Genomic DNA, 23,815 nt, shown 5'->3' with positions numbered 1-23,815 from the left:
AACACCCTGGGGGCTGTGGTGAGATCAAAGGGAAGGACCCTGAATTGGAAATGACTGGCTCCCAACCGGAAGCGGAGGAACCTTCTGGATCGCCTGTCCATCAGAATGTGGTAGTACGTATCCTTGAGGTCTATAGAGCACATCCAGTCGTTCTCCCACAAGAGAGGGAGAATGGATTGAAGGGTGACCATGCAGAACTTCTCTTTGGTTATTGACAGATTCAGGGGGGAGAGGTTGAGGATAGGTCTTAAGTCCCCCGTCTTTTCTGGCACCAAGAAGAACCTGCAGTAAAACCCCGACCCGCACTGCTCTGAGGGGATGTGTTGGATGGCTCATTTTTCCAGCAACTGTTGGATTTCCGTTGCTGCTGCCTCCCTCTGATCGGGTGGGACATCGGGGAGGTATCCAGGGCTGCATGGTTAAAGAGAAAAAGGAATCTGATATCCTCTGGATATAATGCGAAGCACCCAGTGGTCTGTCGTGATGGACTCCCAAGCTGCTAGGTGCTTCGAGAAACACCCCCCGACTGCCTCCAGAGTGGAGCAGTTGGGCAACCCCTCAGGGGTGTTACGTGGGTTGGTCCGAGAAGGGTTCTCTGGATCCAAAGTTCCGCAGGCCCCCTCTGCCTCTAGGGCGGCATCCACCCTGCCCTCCTCTGCCATGGAAGGGCTGGGAGTCCGGAGCGGGACGGGACTGTTGCGACTTCCGGAACCACATCTTCTTCTGTCCCTTTTGGTTCTTGGAGAAGGACCTCTGGGGAGCAGAAAAGCGGACTCCGACGGCAGACGTCTTCCCGTCCTTCTCGCTCTGGACCAAGGTATCGCAAACAGTTTTGTCAAAAAGGGCAGAACCATCGAAAGGGGCACTAGCGAAGGACGCCTTGAAGGGTTCCGCGAAATCACAGTGCTGGAGCCAGGCCTGACGCCTCATGACAAGGCCCGCTCCGCTGGCTCTAGCGGCTCCCTCCTTGGCATGGGACAGTAGCCGCATAGAGGTGTTTGATATGGATTGGAGAGTGGCCATCCGGGTGGAGTGCAATCGCTTGTCCTCCGCCGGCATGGACTCGGGGGGCGACACAGCATACTCTTTGATATGGTCCCGCTGCAGTCGAAGCACATGTGCCATGTAGTTCAGCGACCTCACAGAGAAGGTAGTTGAACTAAAGACCCGCTTCCCTAAATGGTCCATCGACCGAGACTCCTTGCTCGGGGGTGAACCGAGGGACTCTCCTGAGCTAGTTCCCTCTTGGTGACCGCCGCCACCAACATGGCATCTACAGGGGGACCCTTACTCCAGTGGGACTTGTCAGAGGGTGGGCTGAGAATTTTGTCTGGGCACTTGGGGACTGGCTCCACAGTGTCCAGCTCCTTCCACACCCTGGTAGTAATTAAATCTACCAGGGGGGCGGCCAGAGGGGACACCAAAGAGGTAGACGGGCCTGCTTCAAACACCTCCAGGAACATGGATTCGTCCGAGGTAGGCTTTGGGGCAGACCACCCCCCCCCTTATCCTGAGCATCTCCATGATGTCACCAAATGAGACATCTTCGGGGGGGTGATCTTGGGGAGCCTTCCCCCTCCTCCAAATCCGTGTCCTCAGTCAAGGACTCGGGGGAGTCCAGGTGCCTCCTTTTGCACTTTCGCTTGTGAGGAACCTCCACGGGGGGGGGGGCTGTCCGAGGAGGTCTCACCAGCCACGTCTTGTTCCAAAGGAACTAGGACGTCAGAGCAGGCTGTCCCTGGGGCCGGGTGATGGAAGTCGGGCCCAACAGAGAAGGAGTGCAGGGTGGAGCCGGGGGCCTGGAATCTCTTGACAGGGCCCTCTCCACCACGTCGAATACCGAGGGAGAGCTGCTCTCTCTGGGATCCGAAAGCAGACCCTCACTCGGATCCGACGGACGGATCGGGGCCGGCGCCGAAGCGATCGGATCCGATGGACCAGTATGCTCTGACCTGGACGGAGCCGAAAGCATACCGATACCCCCGGATCCGAAGTTAGCCCTTGGCTCAGAGAGCTCGGATCCGAAGAAAATGGACCCGACAGACTCGAGGGAAGTGTTGGCACCGAAGTATCCGAGACTATAGGCGCCGACACACCCCCGGCTCCAAGGCTGCCAGGCTCCGAGGACTCCGAGCCCGGGAAGCGGGACGGAGAAGGAGCTATCGGGGCAAAAAAAGGGATAGAGCTCCCCCGGGAGGGGGGGGGCAGGAGCAGTCCCATCTGCAGTTGGGCCTGTAGGAATCTTCTCATCATCCGGTCCAAATCTGCATCCGTGAGACTTCGGGTTGATCTCTATGAGGCCACCGAGGCGGGATGGGAGTGTCGCCTCGATGACCTCGAAGGAGATCGGGTCTCCTCCTCCTCAGGACCCGGTGAAAAGCACGGGGACCGGATCAGAGACGGAGGAGACCCAGAAGTCCTGGAGGGAGAAGACCGCTTAGCCGGGGGGCCAAAGCGGAGGCCTCGGCCCGCCGCTTGTGGTGTTTCTCCCTCCTTTTCTCTTTCCTGGCCTCCCTCTCCTCCAGGCCTAAGGTGGGAGGTTGAGTCCCGGCCGGGGGGAGGGAAGCAGGAGTGGCAGCCACTGCAGCGGGAGCCACAGGAGGACCGGAGGTAGAAGCCGAATCCGGGGGCAGAAGACCTGCCAGAATCAGATTAGACCTCCGGTCCTTGAGTGCCTTGGGGTTGAAAGCCGCACAGATGGAACAACCAGAAGACAGATGTTCAACCCCAAGGCACAACACACACAGAGTGTGGCCATCCGCCGGGGACAGCTTATGGCCACACTCGGTGCACTCAGAAAAGATCGGCTTTGGGGTCTCAGTCATTTTAACTAAAAGTGAAACCACACACATTAGACCCCAAACACACAACCCTAACGGAACCACGAAGAAAGGGGGAGGTAAATGACAAAAAATATAAAGTTAAGTAAGAGGGTTTTATACAAAAAGGGACCTGGAAACACTCGAAACCAAAAAAAACAGAAGAAAAGAGAAGAAAAGGTAAATTTTTTCTCACAAAAAGTCTCTAACGCCTGGAACTCTAGATCAAGCTGTTGTTGGTTAACCGCGGCAAACTAGATCTGAGGTCAGTCAGGGTTGGCAGGGGATTATGGGGAGGGGGAGGAGCTTGGAGCTCAGATCTAAAGCTGTTGAAAACTGCAGGCTCGGATCCGATTCCCATAGGTTGCTGCACAAATGAAGTTAACTACTTCAGATCTTTAGTTTTATCTAAATAATATCTGAGCCGTCCATGCAAACCCAAAGTGTGAAAAGCCTTCTCACTGGCAGACTGTGGAGAATGAAAAAAGGAAGGAAGATGAGTAGACTGATTAAGGGACAACTAATTAACCACCTTGAGCATAAAAGAAGGAAGGTTTAGTACAAAGAAAAGTACAGTTGTGTACCTACCATAAATGTAGACGTTCGAATGCATTAACTGTTGCAGTCATTACACTTGGGTTATCCTGCTGGCAGGCGACCCGCAGTTGGCACGAGTTCCAAAGTCTTGGTCCAGCGTCGGTTACTGTCGCCTCTTCCCTGACGTCAGTGCACCAGGGGTATAAAAGTTGCAACCGACGCCATTTTCTTCAGTTTTTCTTGCCCCAGATATCAGGTGCCCCCAGATAGGAAGGCTGGAAAGATAAAATTATGCCAAAAAACATGCATATATTACTATAAACATTTTCTTCATCTACAAGCAAATACACCACAAATGTAGTATAGAGATGAGAAGTACAGAAAAGTCCCAGCAATGGAAAAAGGGGGATGATGGGTGGCTAACCTGGACTGCAACAGTGAATACAGTCGAACATCTACATTTATGGTAGGTACACAACTGTACTATGTTCATTGTGTTTCACTGTTGCAGTCATTACACCTGGGTAGAATCCCAAAGCTGAGGTTGGGTGGCTGGGTCTAAATTGGATTTGGAGAGGCTAACAAGCCCTGCAGAAATGCAGTGGCAAAGCCTGCTCTGGATTTAGAGTAGAGAGGTAAGTGGTAGTGCTTGGTGAAAGTGTGCACTGAGCTCCAGGCTGCAGCTTCTAAAATGTCTTTGGTTGGTACTCCTCTGAGGAAAGCTGCTGAAGTGGCTGCTGCTCTGGTAGTGTGAGGCCTAATGCCCTTAGGCACTGATTTGCCATGTTGTGCATAACAGAAGCGGATGCAGTGTCCTATCCATTTCGAGATTGTCTGATTTGTAATAGGCTTTCCTTGTGATCCTGCAGCATATGCTACAAACAGTTGCTCAGTTTTTCTGAAAGCTTTTGTTTTGTCCAAGTAGAATTGTAGCTGTCTGTGTATATCCAAAGCGTGCAGAAGTCTCTCCCCTTTATTCTGGGGATTTGGGTACAAAGTAGGTAAATGAATGGTTTGGTTTAAGGCCACATTGGAGACCACTTTTGGCATGAATGTTGGGTTTGTCCTAAGAGAAACCCTGTCCTGATGAAAAATGAGGAAAGGTTCCACAGCCATTAATGCCTGTAACTCTGAGACTCTTCTTGCTGAAGTTATTGCTAGGAGCAGAGCAGTTTTCCATGACAAGAATTTTAGATTCGCTGTGCTGGCTGGTTCAAAAGGAGGCAGTGTGAGTTTTTCTAAAACAAAATTGTGGTCCCAAGTAGGTACTGGTGCTCTCCTTGGGGGGGTCTTATATTTTTTGCCCCTCTGAGGTACTGTCGTAGTAGAGGATGTGAAAAAATAGGAGGTTCCGTATTGTAATGAGCTGAAATGGGAGAGGCATGGAGTTTAATAGATGAGAAAGATAAGCCTTTGTCCAGCATCTCAGTTAGGTATTGTAAATTCTGAGGTATATTAGGGATAAGTGGTTCGAACCCTTGTGCCTGGTTCCAAGCACAGAATCTCTTCCATTTTTCTGCACAAGATTTCCTAGTGCTGGGCCTCCTGGCTTCTAAAATGACATCCATCACAGCTTTAGAGAGAGGTGCAGTCTGAGTGGCTACATTATCTGCCATGCTGCCAGGTTTAAAGTTCTGAGTTGACTGTGCAGAATCTGATTGTCTTGTTGTGTCAGAAGATGAGAAATTTGAGGTAGAAGCCAAGCTGGGCCTCGAGACAAATTCTTTAGGATTGGGTACCAGTGCTGGCGTGGCCAGTCTGGTGCAATCAGGATCATTTTTGGCCTTTCTTATCTGACTTTTAGTAGCACCTTAGTGAGAAGAGGCATCGGAGGGAAGGCATAGACTGTCAGGCCTTTCCAGCTGAATGATAGAGCATCCACTTTCCATGCTTGAGAGTGGTAAGTTCTTGTGCAAAATTTCTGTATTTGGAAATTGTGAGGGGAGGCAAAAAGATCTATGTCTGGGCGTCCCCATTTCCTCGTTATCATGCTGAACACTTGTGGATTTTGCTTCCATTCGTGAGGATCCATGAGATTTCTGCTTAGTTCGTCTGCCAGTGTATTGTTTGTTCCTGGCAGGAATTGTGCCTGCAGATGTACTTGATAGGTCAGTGCTGTGTTCCACAAAGTCATGACTTGTCTGCATAGGGGGTAGGAATGTGTGCCCCCTTGCTTGTTTTTGTACCACATAACTGTGGTATTGTCCATCTTTATTAATAGTTGCCCTGGATGTATTAGGTCCTTGAAAGCTGTCAGGACATTCTGTACAGCTAGCATCTCTTTTTGATTGATGTGAAGATGCATTGTTCTTTGGTCCACGTGCCCTGAATACATTTCCCTGCCATATGTGCCCCCCAGGCATAATCCGATGCATCCGTCGTTACTGTCTGCCTGGCTATGGGTAGAGTGAAAGGCTGTCCCTTGTTGTGGTGACAGGCCTGGGCCCACCATCGAAGCTCCTGTTGTAGGCAGGGAATTAAAGTTATGATAGTCTCCAGGCTGTGACAATGCTGAGTCCAAACACTTTTTAGATACCACTGTAGTTTCTTCATATGCAGTTTTGCATATGGAATTAGTAAAATGCAGGATGCCATGAAGCCCAGGGCCTGCAGAATTTTTCTTGCAGGGAGCTGGGTTTTTGTTGCCATCATTTGAAAGTAATGAGTCAGTTGCCTTTGTTTGTCTGGCGTGAGATAAGCCATCTGGGCAGTTGTATTTAAGCTTGCTCCCAGGAATATTATCTCTTGAGAGGGCAATAGTTTTGATTTCTTTTCGTTTACTGTGTACCCTAGGCAAATTAGCAATCTTTTTACAAACGCCAGATGTTTTAGAAGAATGCCCTTGCTCTTTGCTTGAATAAGGCAGTCGTCCAAGTAGGGATATATTTGAATTCCTTTTTGTCTGCAAAATGCAATTACTGGTGCCAGGCATTTTGTGAAGACCCTGGGCGCAGTAGATAAGCCAAAGGGCAGTGCAGAGAACTGGTAATGCATTGAGCCTGCTATGAATCTGAGGTATCTTCTGCAAGATTGTCAGATTGGGAAATGCAGTTATGCCTCCTTGAAGTCCAAAGTAACTAGCCAAGCCTTCTTGCCCAGCATGGGCAGAAGTTGCTGTAGTGTTAACATTTTGAATTTTGGAACATCCAAGAAAGTATTTAGGATTGACAGGTCCAGTATTGGTCTCCAGGCTTTGTCCTTTCTGGGTACTAAGAAAAGTTTTGAGTAGAATCCTTGTCCCTGTTCTTGCTGTGGAACTTTTTGAATAGCTCCCATGTCCATAAGAGCAGCAATCTGTTTTTGTGCCTCTGCCCATTGGTTTTGAGGCAGGTCTGGCATACCTTTTGGTTTTGGAAGCGTGTGGAAGTGGAACCTGTAACCCTGAGAAACAATATGCAGCACCCACTGGTCCTGGGTGATCATGTGCCAATTTTTTGAGAAAAGTGCTAGCTTCCCCCCTAGGGGTGCTGTCAAAAGGTAAGTGCTTGGCATTTGCAAAGGGAAGTCATTGGGACTGTTTCCTATAAGGTTGTGATTTGTCTTCCCCTCCTTTGGGGGCTGAAGCACCCCATTGTTTAGGTCTGTAGGAGCCTTGGGGCTGAGATCTGCCTCTTGGGCATCTGCATCTTTGTGGCCTGTCTGACACTGGAAAGGACCAATTTTTTGAAGGCCAGTTTCTGCTAAATCTAGTTGGTTGAACCTGTAAGAAATCTTTCACTGTCTGCATTGACTTTGCTTTATCCTCCATTTTCTTTAACACCTCTTCTGCCTTAACACCAAACAAAATACCATGCTGTAACGGAGCATCCAATAATTTTACTTTAACATGGTCAGGTAAACTTTGTTCTTTCAACCAAGCATGCCTTCGAATAACAGCCTGTAACTGCGGCTCTACAAGAAGCCTCTAATGAATCAAAACCACATTGCAGAGTATGCTTTCCCACTTGCTCAACTGCATGCAATAAATCCTGCATTTCCTTACTGTCAGGACCTTCTGTATTTGAAACCATTTTCTGTTTTAACAATGACATGAGGTACTGTTGGTATTTAAGCATGTGAAACTGACAGTTTAAAGCTCTTACAGGTAAAGTAGCAGAAGTGTAAACTTTTTTCCCCCATCTGTCCAGAGCTCTGGAATCTCTATCCGAGGGGACAGAAGTTTTAGCAGTGGAAGCCTTAACCCCTTTAGGACCCTGGGAAATTGTTTCTGGGTCTGCAGCGGGGTTTTTGTAAATAAATTTATGAGAGTCAGGGACTCTGTAGTACCGGTCTGGCTTGACTGGTGCAGGGGGTAAAGAATCAGGAGACAGACTGGATTCAGAAAAAACATCAACAATATCACGCACAGGGGGGATAGCCAAGGGGCCTGTGCTGAGGCAATAAAAGGAAGTCTCTGAGCCTTTTCTTGGATTCAGAATAATCCTGGCTCTCCCAATGGAAATGCTCCCTCATGGTGTGCAGGGTTTCCCCAAAAGAATAATCTTCAGGCGGAGAGGCTGAAGATATGGACTCTTCTGCATCAGAGTCCTCATAGGGAGGGAGAGAATATCCCTAATCAGAAGAGGAATCAGAGGAAATGGAAACCTGGTCAGAGGAGTCATAATCAGTGTCTTGCCTAGGCCTTTTGTCAGGAGGGGGATGGGAACCCCTGATTAAAGTAATTAGGTCTTCAGCCATTTTAAGCATCCGTTTCTTTGGCATGGATGACTGTTGTGGAAAATGCTGTACTTGTTTCCTTGTCTTTAATGGTGTTTTTGACTTTGCCTTTGCTGCTGTAGTGGGCTTAATTGTAAGCTGTGAAGGTCTGAAAACACCCTCAAAAGCCGATGCCTGCTCAGCGGCTCCGGACCCATCTGAGGGTATATTTTCCGTAGGCCCAATACCTTGAGTTTCCACAGGCCTAGGTGTCTTCACGTGGCTGTCGGTTACGACCTGTGACTCTGAGGTAATGGGTGTCAGGGGCTGCGAAAGCGCCTCACTGAGAACCGGCGACTGGCCTAGAAGAGGCTTCGTCGGTTTTGGACCTCGGATGCCTGTCCCTTTCTTTGTCTTTGCGTTTTTTATAAATTCTGGTCGGTTGTTCCGACGGCATTATGTAATTAAACCTTCGGCCAAAATAATGTAAAGCAAAATCAAACCGATGTTTAATAGTTTGTTTATTGAATCTAGCACAAAACTGACAACTAGTAATGTCGTGGTCAGGGCCTAGGCAAGGAATACAGTAAGAGTGAAAGTCCTTATGAGGTATTTGCTTCCCATAAGAAATACAATTATTAACTTTTAGTGACAATGGTCTGGAGCAAGGAAAAGTTTCCCCAACGGGGTACTTAGCTTTATTGAAAACTTCGGTTCTGAAACTCAATTTTGAAAATCTCAGGAGTCGGCCGACCGGCACTTGCGAACTGCTTTTGCTTCGGGCACCGCGCGGCAAGAAAGACTGAAGAAAATGGCGTCGATTGCACCTTTTATACCCCTGGCGCACTGACGTCAGGGAAGAGGCGACAGCAACCGACGCCAGACCAAGACTTTGGAACTCGGGCCGACTGCGGGTCGCCTGCCAGCAGGATAACCCAAGTGTAATGACTGCAACAGTGAAACACGCTGAACATCACCCTGTCGCTATTGAAAACTGGAAAAAAAAAAGAGGAATAACCATGAGAGCCTGAAGTTCAGAAACCCTCTTGTCTAAAGTAAGAGTCAGAAGCACAACAGTCTTCCAACTCCAATACTGCAAGGAAGCAGGCTCAAAAGGAGCCTGGGGTCAATTTTCCAAGTACAAAAAATGTGATCCCAAGAAGGTGGAATAGGCCCGATATGAAGGATTTTAAGAAATTCATGGACTTCAATCTTAGTGGTCAGAGGAAGATTCAAGAGTAGACGAATTTCTGGACAGCTGAACTTTCAGTGAAGAATATGCCAACCTAGCATGGAGCAGATCACACAAATAAGAGAACCAAAGGAATCTTCACTGACAAAGGATCCTGATGGTGAGAAAGGCACCAGACAGAAATTCTTTTCCATTTGGACATGCACAATTTCTTTGTAGTGGGTTTCCTGACCTCCTGCAAAACCCGAAGCACCTCTCAGAAAAGAGATGCCTAAAGGGGATCAAAACCCTATCACCCACGATGCCATTTTAAGAATAGACCAGTAACAATGGATAAGAGACCCCTTTGTCTTGTGTGAGATCATCTACCCGGCGAGGTAATTTGTGGTGGTTGCCCCTGGCTAAGGTGAGAAAGAAGGGAGAATTCTGTCTGGGCCAAAACAGAGTCACCAACAAGATTCTGGGAGAGTCCTGCCTGATCTTGAACAGAACTTGAGGTAACAGAGGACGTGGGGAGAGGCATACAATAACATACTGAGAGGACTTGGGACACTGGAATAGAATAGAGGAAGTTATCTTTCCAGTGGGGAGGCAAAAAAAAAATCTACCCGAGAAATACCCCACTGATGGACACTGTCCAGTAACACATCTCTGTGAAACATCCATTCAGGAGCTTGTGTGCTGGACCTGCTCAAGGAATCTGCAACTAGACTGTGCTCCAAGAGACTGTAAACTACCTGAAGAGTCACTTGATACGGACCAGCTAGATCCCATAGCTGCATTTGATTGAATGGTGGGCAACATGAACATTCCCCTCAGAGTCAGGAAGGTCAGAAACCACCTTAGAAACCTGAGAAAAAAACAGCCAAAACGTACTGGATCATACAAGTCTGGTAGTTAATGTTTCTAAAGGACAAAGTGGAAGCAATGTAAACTTTCTTGCCTACTACCTTATCAGAAGGCAACAGCTTAGTGGAGGGCAACAACTTGGATGGTTTGCCAGAACAGACTAACACTGCAGAAGGGTCAGCAGAAGGGCATTTATAAAGAAATTTGTACTCCTCAGGCACTTTATAGAAACTATCTGGCTTTATAGGTGCAGGAGGCTGAGAGTCAGAGGCTAAAGAAGGTGCTGAAAAGGTATCAAAAACAAAGAGGAAATTCAGATGGTTTGAGAGACTCATGTCACCTTTTCTGAATTTTAGGGACTTGAGAACAACCCCAATTAACACAAGTAATGGTATCCCCAAAGGACAGCTCTTCCAAAGGGGAGTCTGAACATTATGAATCCTCCCCCTCTGAACCATAGTCCAAGGGGGAAGAGAGCTGGGAAGAGTAAGCCAGGGATTCTTCTCGAGTCCAGATCCTTATCTGAGGAATCCAATCCCTAGGCCTCTTGAGTGGAGTTGAAGAAAAGGGAGTAGCAGGAACACACCGACTCCTTGAGGTGGCTTCAAGGCCATCAAAGCATTAAATAAATCCCAACTGAAATCCTGCCCTTCACACTGAAGATCTTTCACAACAGGGGTAAATGTGCTTCATCTTTTGTTTTTTTTTTTCTCCTGTAGAACATCCACTTGAAACACCCTCAGGAGGTCAGACCCCTGATGCAACTCTATAATGACTGCAGTAATCTCCTCCCTCACTAAGATCTGAGAAATCCCCTTGGTTTTTCAGAAATAATCAGACTAGACTAGTTTCCTCCTCAATATCAGTCATAGATCCATGGTGGCCTCAGAAGAGGTCAAGACAGAGGAATCTGAAGCAAGCATTGGACGGTCCTCCAGCTTTCACCAGACTCAAGAGAGATGTCTGGGGTAGGCTGGACAGTAGTCAGATAAAGCCTAATGTTTTTGGCCGCATTCTTGGCAGACGGCTGGGCCTTGGGACAGGAGGATTCTGCTATGGTACCAGGACAATAACTTGAGACAATGGTTCTCAAGGTATATGGACAATGAAGGGAGGCAACTACTCATGGTCTTGGGCACAAAAGTACTGCGTATGACCATGGGAAGCACCCAAAACAAAAGAAAAAAAAAAGGCACTGTTCATAATTGTCTTTATGTGGAATCTGCCTCTCACACACACACATTTCCCCTTCTGTATGATACGAATGCAACAAGAAAATGAGAGAGGAAACCCCAATGGGGCACTTATTTGAAAACACGGCTTGGTAGCCAGCAGAGCAGAAGGGCATTCTGACTAATGTTCAATAATGGCATTCAGACTGGTGACAAAGAAGTTCTGAATATTTGCATCCGTACACCACCTTTATGCCCTACAATGTGCTCTGGGATTAGACATGTGACGTATGACGCTTACAAGAGCTGAAGGCTTTGGTACACTAGATGGACGTTTGACTATCCTTGGCAGGAGATCCCTTAGGTTAAGGATACTGCAACTTTGATATGGAAGGGCATCAACTGATTTCTGAACAGTTTCGAAGAAAGAAAATCCTTCAAAAAGGACTGGCTAAAGCTATACTTTCCTCAAAATCTACACCAGAAACCATTGCAGACAACATGAACTGCCCTTTCACAATCAGAGTCCCTTTTTTCTTTTTATCAGAAACAGATTTACAAGAAAGGTCAAGAGCCTGCAGTAAACACTGAGCTAACCCCCAAAAATTCCTCCTGTCCAGGGTAACAGACAGGAAGAATGCGTTTTTGTTTTTTTCTGACATGAATTTCTGAAGAAAGACTCCGAACTGCAAACAATAATCTCCCTAGGGATGGGCACAACTTTTTGGCTAGACAGAAAAGCACTCTCTGTCCCTTCTCCCAGAACTAACAAAAGTGACTCTCCTTTGCTGCCAAGAGCTCTCCAACAGCTGTACAGGGCAAGTCTAACCCCCAGCCCATGGTGGTTGTAGGGACTACACCACAGGAACCCAAAGAAAAAGATGAATAGCCCATGCAACCAGTTTTAGCCACAGCAGTCTCACCTGCCTGCAGCTGTGGTACTTTGGCAGCCTGCTGTAGTGGCAAAAGCTGTTTAACAATTTTCTTTTTTTGCAGATGAAAGAACTGAAGAAGAGAGAGGATGTTCTATAGTGAAGCTGAAAAAGATGCCAGACCTAGTTGAAGCCTAGCAGCAATAGTTGGTAAAGCAGGTAAGCTGGAAAAATAAGCAACCTTTTTCCCTCTGTCGAATATAGTAAAAAAGCACTTTAAACGCTTATCCACACCCGTAAAAGTAAAATGCCACTAGTTTCACCACAGAAACAGTAGTATTTTAGTTTTGACAACTTTTTACCACAAACCACAAAAGTAGTTGTTATGCTCCTGTTTAAAAAAGTGTACACAAGTCATGTGACTGTCAAAAACATTTTGGAGTAGCTTAAACAACCAAGTTTTAAATAAAAGCATAGTTTTCTGTCATAAAAAAGTAAAAGTGGACTTTTTTCCTGTAAAGGAACTTATCTGTCCAACAGTGGAGCACTAGCGGACCATCAATCTTTGAAATCCCGCACAGAAGCACACTCTGCAGTGGCATGAAAACTCTGAGGGGCTTATTGTCCAAACCTGATTTATAGTCGGCGCAGCTTGAGCTAATGAACGGTTTGGGCACATGAAAGGTACCCATAAGCTTTGGAAGCTGGCCAGCTGTCATAACCTTAGCAGGTTATACCAGTGATTCTTATGAGGAACATCAGTGCTTATACCATGCCTGCACACTCCATGAGCAGAGGACATGAATGACTCCTGGTCCACAGTGGATGAAGGGACTACAGAGGAAGCCAAGCTATATGAGGAGCCTGAGGAACCAAACATGACCACTGCAGAGTCACCCATCTGTGGCGGAGGAAAATTCGTAGCCTGCAGACGGGGAAAAGGTTGTCTGAAATTTTTTTTTTTTTTGTGCCCAGAGAAAGGAAGAACTAAACGATGGAAAGTTGTTCTATGGTAAAGCCAAAAAAGATGCCTAAAGTCCAGGTAGCACTTGCAGAAACAGTCAGTAAAAACAAAAGTATTAAAAAGTAGCATTTTCACATTAAAACACAGTGACAAGCACAACATACATTTGCCCCAGTCCCTTACTTAAACAGTTTAGAAAGGCTTTCCTCACAAAAAAGTGAAGTACACTTTTAATGAGTTTGACAATTAGTTAAAAATGTAGAACTACAGTTTATAACTAAATGAAAAGTCTCATGGCAATACCAGAAATATAAAATACCCAACATAAAACAAAGCTTTTACAGAAAGAAAAGTAAAGTTCATAAAATAAAGCGTGGAGGTATTATTTAACCCAAAAAGGAAATTATGTCCAGCGATGGTGAAACACTAGCCAATCAATCCTCAGAAGCCCACAACAGGAGTTCTTTTTGGCAACAGGTAAGCTCTGAAGGACACAGTGCTCACAGCACTGATTTTCTACAGCTCTTCTCAAGCTAACAATAGTCTGGGCACATGGAAGGTGCCCTTAAGCTTTGGAAGATGGCAGTCTGTTATATCCTGTGCGAGATACAACCAACACTATTGCAGCAGTCAACTGTTATATCCTGAGCAAGATGTAACCCATATGACTAAGGCGACTGCAGCAGTGATCAAATGAACATTTGCAGATTCAATTTGCTTTTTGGAAGTATGAGAGCAGAAGCGTTTGATTCTGTACAGCTGACCCAGTTTTTGATTTTTTTCTTTTTTTTGTAAAGGGGGGGGGGGGGGCTCCATCTCCTTTTATTAACTATATACCTAAAATATCCTGGCATATTTCTTTGCTGTCTCAGCTGTTTCCACCTTTATTTAAGCCTTGTGTACCTCATCTGACTTCACAGCATTTTACGTTTCTCCCGATATACATACAAAAGCTCTTTACTCTGTATTTCTTGTTAGATAGTAATTTACTTACGGCACATACATTTTCACCAGCAGCACAAGTCTCATTTATGTTGCAGAGTTCTGATCTACTGTTAATGTTATTACCTTCCATTTTCCACTGTTTCCAAGCCACCATTCCATTGCGCCCACCACTGTATCCTCAGCTAGCATGCATGTCCAGACCACTCATCTTACTGTGATTTGATTTCACCACAGTACTCAAACCATATAGTGAAGGTTCACAGATATTCCAAGATCACAGAGTTTCATGACCATTCTCGCTCTGCCAGTACCTTCCCTCAGGCCACAACTTCTTTCTCCATGATGACTACACTGGTTTATCAAGGAATAAATTTATGGATACCCATCCTGTCAATGGAACACAGTGAGACACACTACTTAACATGAAAAGGGAGTTTATTTCAGAGGTTTGTGAGGAACTTGGTATAAACCTGTACTTTCACAGTGTTTTATTTATCTGATAGGGAAGATTTAGGTCCCTAATTATACTATTGGTGGTGACATTGGACTGGACAGAAACAATACGTTAGTGATTAGTATAATCACCACCTTGCACCGTCTGTCAGGAAGTCGATGATGTCCCTCTTTCCAGTCAAGATCAAACAATAAAGATTCCCACTTAAAGATTATTACAACTGAATTACAGTCATTTAGGTTTGTGACAACAGCAGAAATTACTTTAAACATACCTATGCAAGAAGAGTATTCACTCTGAATAAGACGTGCATTCATTTTTCCACACTGCACTTGTCAAGACTCCTAGTGTTGACAGTTCATGCCTCTTGCCATAACTACAAAATCCTGCACAAAGAAAAAAGGTTACAACACAGTGGAAAGGTCTCACAAAATTGCTATAACTTTATACACAGAAAAAAGCAATTTAAAATCACAACAACCTATCCAGGGGAGATGCACTTCATGACCATCTGTACATGCATCTTAACACAGAATTCTCTAGAAAAGGAGGTGCTACTGTCCCCAATTCATGTAAGCTGTAACCTAATGGCAGTTTTGTCACCATCAGAGTCTCATGGATGGATAGCTAGATAAAACTGTTTCCAGAAGCAGTAAAACAAATTTGCCCGCAAATACTTGAAATAATAGCAGAATCAGACAATCACCATTTGTTCTTGTTGAAAATGTCCTTTTAATTGACACCAACGATTAATCAGCACTATTTGTGCAAAGTGTCACTTTTCCAAGGGGGGGGGGGTAGCATTTTCAAAGACACACAGTCCACGCAAAACTTCTTTGGGAGATTACTTGTTCCTGCCAGCACCATCCTCACTACACAAGTTACATTTATAATACAAGGGTAAACCCTCTGGGATACTACTGTTGAACAAATTGAAGCACTACTAACACCCATTAACACTGTACAGCAATGCAAGTCATACTAGCCAAGAACGTACTTGCACACATTAACAAAGGACTAGCACAGCAAAAAAGTGATGGACATAACCAGTCATGTACTAAAAAAGTTAAGGTGGTGGGGACCAGATCACCAGTGCTTTCCGAGAAGTGAATGAAATGAAACTATATGGTAAATTATAACAGAGCACTACATCAGTGAAGTATAATTCAATGCAGCCTGCCCAAGAACAGTTACAAAATAAAGGCATACTACAAGGAACACATGAAAATAAAACACTCAACATTTGCTGCTTACAATGAAAACTCTATAAACTTACCTCCTACTAATTTTATAATTTGATATCCTAATAAAATAAAAGTACAGTTGTGCACCTACCATAAATGTAGATGTTCGAGTGTATTCACTGTTGCAGTCATTACACTTGGGTTATCCTGCTGGCAGGCTACCCTCAGTCGGCCTGAATTCCAAAGTCCTGGTCCGGTGTCGGTTGCTGTCGCCTCTTCCCTGACGTCAGTGCGCCAGGGGTATAAAAGATGCAGCCAACGCCATTTTCTTCAGTTTTTCTTGCCCCAGATGTCAGGTGCCCCCAAAAGGGTAGGCTAAAAAACATTGCTTATAAAAGCATGCACTAAAATAAACAATACCTTCATCTCCAAGCAAATACACCACATAGTTTGTATAGGATAGAGAAGTACAGATAAGTCCCAGCAAAGAAAGGGGGATGGTGGGTGGGTAACCTGGACTGCAACAGTGAATACACTCGAACATCTACATTTATGGTAGGTACACAACTGTACTATGTTCATAGTGTTTCACTGTTGCATTCATTACACTTGGGTTGAATCCCAAAGCTGAGGTTGGGCAGCTGGGTCTAAACAGAATTAGGAGTGGCTATAAGGCCCTGCAGAACTGCAGTGGCAAAGCCTGCTCTGGATTTAGAGTAAAGAGGTAAGTGGTAGTGCTTAGTAAAAGTGTGCACTGAAGTCCAAGTTGCAGCCTCCAAAATATCCTTGGTTGGTACTCCTCTGAGGAAGGCTGCTGAGGTGGCTGCTGACCTGGTAGAATGTGGTCTAATGCCCTTAGGCACTGATTTGCCATGTTGTGAATTGCAGAAACGAATGCAGTGTCCTATCCATTTTGAAATAGTCTGCTTTGAAATAGCCTTTCTTTGTGATCCTGCAGCATATGCCACTAAAAGTTGCAAAGTCTTTCTGAAAGATTTAGTTTTGTCCAAGTAGAAGCGTAGCTGTCTGTGTATGTCCAAAGAATGCAGAAGTCTCTCCCCTTTATTCTGTGGCTTTGGGTAAAAAGTAGGCAAATGAATGGTTTGGTTAAGAGCCACAATGGGCACTACCTTAGGCATAAATGTTGGGTTTGTCCTTAGAGAAACCCTGTCCGGATGGAAGATAATAAAAGGTTCCATAGCCATTAATGCCTGTAGCTCTGAGACCCTTCTTGCTGAAGTTATTGCTAGGAGCAGAGCTGTTTTCCATGATAAGAATTTTATCTCAGCTGTATTGGCTGGCTTGAAAGGAGGCAGTGTGAGTTTTTCCAAGACAAAATTGAGGTCCCATGCAGGTATTGGTGCTCTCCTTGGAGGTCTTATGTTTTTGGCCCCCCTGAGGAACTGCCTAAGCAATGGATGTGAAAAAATAGGTGGGTCTGTATTGTAATGCGCTGAAATGGCAGAGGCATGGATCTTAATTGATGAGAAGGATAGGCCTTTGTCCAGCATCTCAGTTAGATATTGTAAAATCTGAGGAATATTTGGAACAAGCGTGTCAATTCCTTGTGCCTGGTTCCAAGCACAGAATCTCTTCCATTTTTCTGCATAAGATTTTCTGGTGCTGGGCCTCCTGGCCTCCAAAATAACATCCATAACCGCTTTAGAGAGAGGTGTATTCCGAATGGTTACACTATCCGCCATGCATCTAGATTTAGGGATCTGAGTTGGCTGTGCAGGATCTGATTGTTTTGTTGGGTCAGTAAATGAGGAATTTGAGGCAATGTCCAGGCTGGGCCTTGGGACAAGCTCCTTAGGATTGGGTACCAGTGCTGGCGTGGCAAATCCAGGGCAATCAGTATCATTTGTGGCTTCTCTTGTCTGACATTTAGGAGTACCTTGGGGAGGAGAGGCAGTGGAGGAAAGGCATATACTGTAAGGTTGTTCCAGCTGAATGACAAGGCATCCACTTTCCATCCTTGTTTGTGATAAGTCCTTGTGCAGAATAAGTTGGCAGTTATGAGGGGAGGCAAAAAGATCTATGTCTGGGCATCCCCATTTCCTTGTTATCATGCTGAAGATTTGTGGATCTAGTTTCCACTCGTGAGGATCCATGAGGTTTCTGCTTAGTTAGTCTGCCAGAGAATTTGTTTTTCCTGGCAGGAATTATGCTTGCAGGTGTACTTGGTAGGTCAATGATGTGTTCCACAAAATCATGGCTTGTCTGCAGCGGGGGTAGAAATGTGTGCCCCCCTCCTTGTTTATGTACCACATGACTGTGGTGTTGTCTGTCTTTATCAGCAGCTGTCCTGGATGAAGTAGGTCCTTGAAGGCTGTCAGGGCATTTTTGTACAGCTAGCATCTCTTTTTGATTGATGTGAAGATGCCTTTGGCTTGGTGGCCATGTGCCCTGAATACATTTTCCTGCCATGTGGGCCCCCCAAGCATAATCTGATGCATCTGTTGTTAGTGTTTGCCTGGCTGTGGGTAAAGTGAATGGCTGTCCCTTGTTGTGGTGACAGGCCTGTGCCCACCATCGAAACTCCTGTTGCAGGCAGGGAATGAGAGAAATTAGTGATTCCAGGCTGTGGCAATGTTGAGTCCAAACACTTTTTAGATACCATTGTAGTTTCCTCATATGCAGTCTTGCATATGGAATTAGCAGAATGCACGAGGCCATGTAGCCCAGAGCCTGCAGAATTTTTCTTGCAGATAACTGGGTCTTTGTTGCCATGCTTTCTAAGTAAGAAGTCAGTTGCCTTTGTTTATCTGGCATGAGATAAGCCATCTAGGCAGTTGTAGTTAAGCTTGCACCCAGGAATATTATCTTGAGAGGGTACTAGTTTTGATTTATTTTCGTTTACTGTGTACCCTAGGTAAATTAGTAATCTTTTTACAAATGCCAGAAGCTTTAGTAGAATATCTGTTCTCTGCTTGAATAAGGCAGTCGTCCAAGTAGGGTTATATTTGAATTCCTCTTTGTCTGCAAAATGCAATTACTGGTGCCAGGCATTTTGTGAAGACCCTGGGTGCAGTAGATAAGCCAAAGGGCAGTGCAGAAAATTGGTAGTGCATTGAGCCAGCTATGAATCTGAGGTATCTTCTGCAAGATTGTCTGATTGGGACATGCAGGTATGCATCTTTGAGGTCCAAAGTTACAAGCCAAGCCTTCTTGCCCTGCATGGGCAGAAGCTGCTGCAAAGTCAACATTTTGAATTTCGGAACGTCCAGAAAAGTATTTAGAATAGACAGGTCCAGAATTGGTCTCCATGTTTTGCCCTTTCTTGGTACTAAGAAAAGTCTTGAGTAAAATCCTTGTCCCTGCTCTGGCAATTTTGCTTTAACATGATCAGGCAGAGTCTGTTCCTTTAACCAAGCATGCCTTCTGTCAAGCATGCCTTCTAATGACAGAACCTGTTACAGCGGCCCTGCAAGAGGCCTCCAGTGAATCATAACCACATTACAAAGTATGTTTTCCCACTTGTTCAGCTGCATGCAATAAATCTTGCAATTCCTTGTTCTCAGAACATTCAGAATTTGTCAACATTTTCTGTTTTAACAGAGACATTAAGTATTGCTGATATTTAAGCATATGAAATTGACAATTTAAAGCCCTTACAGCCAAGGTAGCAGACGTGTAAACTTTTTTCCCCCCATCTGTCCAGTGCCCTAGAATCTCTATTTGAGGGGACAGGGTTTTTTGCAGTAGCAGCCTTGACCCCTTTGGGACCCTAAGAAATAGTTTCTGGGTCAGCAGCAGGGTTTTTATATAGAAATTTATGAGAATCTGGAACCCTGTAGTATCTGTCTGGCTTAACAGGTGCAGGAGGTAAAGAGTTGGGAGACAGACCGGACTCTGAAAATACATCATCTACAATATCCAGAACAGGTGGAATTGCAAGAGGTCTGTGCTGAGGTAGTAAAAGAAAGTCTCTGAGCCTTTTCTTAGAATCTGAATAATCTTGGCTCTCCCAGTGGAAATGCTCCCTCATGGTGTGCAGGGTTTCCCCAAATGAGTAATCCTCAGGAGGAGAAGCTGAAGGAATAGATTCTTCAGCATCAGAATCCTCATAGGGAGAAATAGAGTATCCCTGTTCTGAAGAGGCATCAGAGGAAATGGAAACCTGATCAGAGGAATCATATTCAGTATCTTGCCTAGGCCTCTTATCAGGAGGGGGATGGGAACCCCTGATCAAAGTAATTAGGTCTTCAGCCATTTTTAGCATCTGTTTCTTAGGCATGGAGGTCTGTCCTGCAGAATGCTGTATTTGTGTCCTTGTCTTTAAAACAGTTTTAGTCTTTGTCTTGGATGCTGAAGTTGGCTTGATATAAAGCTGTGTAGGTCTGAAAACACCCTAAGAAGCCGATGCCTGCTCAGCGGCTCTGGACCCATCTGAGGGATTAGTTTCTGAAGGCCCAATACCTTGAGTATCCAGAGGCCTAGTTGTCTCCATGTGGGAGTCGGATGCGGCCTGTGGCTCTGAGGTAGCGGGTGTCAGGGGCTGTGAAAGCGCCTCACTGAGAACCGGTGACTGGCTTAGAAGAGGCTTCATCGTCGGTTTTGGACCTCGGATGCCTGTCCTTTTCTTTTTCCTTGCATTTTTTATGAACTCCGTTCATCGGTTGTTCCGACTGCATTATGTAGTTAAACCTTCGGCCAAAGTAATGAAATGCAAAATCGTACCGACGCTTAATAGTGCATTGGTTAAATCTAGCACAAAACCTACAACTAGCAACGTCGTGGTCAGGGCCTAGGCAAGGAATACAGTAAGAATCAAAATCCTTAGGAGGTATTTGCTTCCCACTTTTTCTGACATCGGTCTGGAGCAAGAAAAAAAAAGTTTCCCCAACGGGGTACTTAGCTTTATAGAAGACTTCGGATCTGAAATTAAATTTTCAAAATTTCAGGAGTCGGCCGACCGGCACTTGCGAACTGCTTTTGCTTCGGGCACCGTGCGGCAAGAAAGACTGAAGAAAATGGCATCGGCTGCATCTTTTATACCCCTGGCGCACTGACGTCAGGGAAGAGGTGGCAGCAACCGACACCGGACCAGGACTTTGGAATTCAGGCCGACTGAGGGTAGCCTGCCAGCAGGATAACCCAAGTGTAATGACTGCAACAGTGAAACACGATGAACATCAAGCAAATTTCTTATACGTATTTACAACCATTGCATAGTTGGCATTAATTAAAGCTATTCAAGCTTTAACTGTTGAAAAAGGTTTTTGCTGCTCTAGGCCCCATATGAAGATTTATATTTCAAAGGGTACCCTAAAATGTAGGGTTGCACATGCCCACATCTGAATATGTTCATCTCTCCCTCTCTCTCTCGGCAGTTCTGGAATAAAGTACAGTTGTGTAAGAACTTACCATAACAGTACATGTCCTACTGATCACTGTTACAGTATTCCTGACATACGGCTTGTCACCGTTGACATATGGCCAAGATACCAAAGCTTTACCTTTCCTAGGTCAGACAGCCGATGAATGACCTCAGCTCATATGCAATGGAGTACAAAAATGTATGTACAAGTGCGGTTCCTCAGACTACTGCCAAGCCAGCGGCCTGAAGACTACTGAGAGGAGACAGGTCAGTTAGGAGGGATTGTAGCTAGAATTGCCAAGAAAACTCCCTCATACCAACATAATACAGCACAGACTAGAGCAGAGGGGGGAAAGTCAACTGAAGATGGAAGTAAGAAAAACGGGATGGAGAATGGGATGGAATACTGCAAAACTGATCAGTAGGGCATCTACTGTTACAAGTTCTTAAACAAGTGGACTAGGTCCTGACTGAAACAACTGCTGCAGTATTCCTGACATTTGAGTGATTCCCAGAGCTGAAGAATGGAGAAAGGGTGGCTGGCTATTGAGGAAGACCGTCTAGCATTCCAGAAAAGACAGACCTAGCAAAGGCTGTCCTGTACCTAGAGAAATCAGTTTTGTAATGTTTAGTACAGTTGTGCAGAGAGAACCAAGTGACTACCTTCCAAGATAGACCTGGAGTCTGTTCCTTTGTGAAAAGCTCCTAAGGAAGTGAATGCCCTAGTGCAATGTGCTTTACAACAGGAATGTAAGGTCTTCCCATGGTGTAAGGAGCAGAAAGTAACAGCCTTTGAAATCCAGGCTGCAATACTTGTTTGTTGACTGGCTGCCCCAGCTTAGAGGTCATAAAGGAAACAAACAGCTGGTCAGTCTTTCTAAAGGAGCTTTGTCCCAGTAAAATCTGGAGTTGTCTGTGAATGCCTACAGAATGCAAGATTCACCCCCCCCCCCCACCATCTTCAGGATTGGGAAAGAGGGTTGGAAGTTGAATGGCCTAATTAAGAGATAGCTCATTCACTACTTTAGGCATGACAGATGGGTTCGCTCTAAGAGACACCCTGTCGGTGAAAAATTAGATAGGCCATAAGAGCTTGTAGCTCCGAAACCGTTCTGGCCAAGGTGAAGGTTGGGTTAATACGCTGAACTCCTCAGAGGAATAGTTCAACCTGTGGCCATAAGTGGAGGGCTAAGAGGGAGGCAGGCATCGATAGCAGCAAAAGAACAAGTAGGCTAAACCTGATCCAACAAGCTTGCAGTGGTACTGCAGTATCTTAGGGACCTTTGACAAAAGTGGATCCAGACTATGCAGCACCAGAAGAAAAACAAATTTCTATTAGCCATCTACGGTGTTCTGGTAGTAAGTCACCTAGCTTGTTGCAGGATTTGTGGCATTGTCTGTGTACAGTAGGAGTGGTCCTGGTTTCCAAAGGTGGGTAAAAATCTAAAGAGCTTGCAAAAGAGCCCTCATTTCTTTCAGGTTGATGTGTTCTTTCAGGAACTGGGGTTGCCATTTCCCCTGCACTTGGTGTAATCCTGTCCATGCCCCCCATGCCTCATCCAAGGCATCTGTGTGAACCTATTGAAGAAGATGATGTGTGAAATCCAGGCTTAAGGATGACAAGTCCCCTCCCACCACATGAGCTCCTCCTCAAGACAAGGGAGAAGGAAAAACAGGGTGTCCAAGGGGCAACAGTGCTGGGACCACACAGACTTCAGGTACCACCACATGGGGAGTCCAGCCAGAGGGAGCATAGGGATGGTGGCTGCCATGAATGCCAAAGTCCTTAGTATTTCCCTTGCAGAGCAATGGGTTGGAGGGGAGAGGTCCTGAAGTAACTGGATAGTCTGAAAACCTTCTCGAGTCAGGAAAGCATGAGTTTCCTCTGTGTCCAGCCTGCATCCCAGAAACACCAAGTCCTGTGTGATTTTTGGAAGTTTTTAGTGAAACTCAGACCTGTCAGAAGATGGAGGGTGAATTGAAGATGCTGAAGAAGAATCTCTAGGGAAAGTGCCTGGATTATAAGGTCGCACAGATAGGGGAAAATCTCAATTCCTTGAGTGTGGCAGAAAGCTACTACAGCTGCTAGGCACTTTGTGGACACTCTTGGGGCTTTGGAAAGATCGTAAGGCGGAGCAGTAAACTAAAAATGTGAGGAGCCAGACGAAACCTGAGGAATTTCCTGCACGAGGGACAGATGGGAATATGTAGGTAGGCATCCTTGAGATCTCATGACTCTAAGAAAGCTTGTGGGAGGATGAAAGGTAAAAGTCTGGAAAGAGAAGATGGTATCTCTGCGTAAGTGTTCAGGATGGATAGGTCTCCACTACCCTTCTTTTCTTGGGACTAGGAAAATATTGGAATAAAGCCTTTTCCCATGAAGTCTGTAGTAAGTTCTTCTTCTTTTGGCTTTTCCTGTTGGGGCTCGCCACAATGGAACAACGGTCCGCAGAACGACTGGCAGTGGAGTTTTACAGTGTTGAGTTGCCAGGCCAGCTCCCAACCTTCCACAGAAGGCATAAACATGCACACACACCTAATTTAGAATGCGCAGTCCACCTGCAGCATGTCTTTGGGATGTGGGAAGAAACCCACGCAACCGCAGGGAGGACATGCAGACTCCACAGAGAAGGCACCCCAGCAGAGATTCGAACCGGAGAACCTCTTGCTGTGATGCAGCAACGCTAGCCTGTAGTAAGTTATATTAGTTCATGCGATGCAGACAGCAAAGGCCAAGCATGAGAGGAGAGCATACCCATCAAATGCCCTGATTTTCATCTCATATTTTTGGTCTGTTTCTCATAAAATTTTCGGTTTTCTGGCAAATCACGGCCGAATGAAGTCACTAAATAATTACATAAATTTGAGT

At 45.6% G+C, this 23,815-nt stretch overlaps 1 protein-coding gene across 1 annotated transcript in view; it reads right to left on the bottom strand.

The window, feature by feature from the left end:
• RB1CC1 (RB1 inducible coiled-coil 1) overlaps window positions 1–23,815 on the bottom strand; it is a gene marked incomplete in the record, with an annotated part of 2,392,675 nt that overhangs the window by 2,080,005 nt on the left and 288,855 nt on the right. The window contains 1 exon segment of the mRNA XM_044061705.1: window positions 14,714–14,825.

This window comes from Protopterus annectens, chromosome 2.part0, assembly GCF_019279795.1.
Source record: "Protopterus annectens isolate FY-2018-M chromosome 2.part0, PAN1.0, whole genome shotgun sequence".
NCBI classification, from domain to species: domain Eukaryota; kingdom Metazoa; phylum Chordata; order Ceratodontiformes; family Protopteridae; genus Protopterus; species Protopterus annectens.
This window is presented reverse-complemented; position numbering and strand designations above follow the sequence as displayed.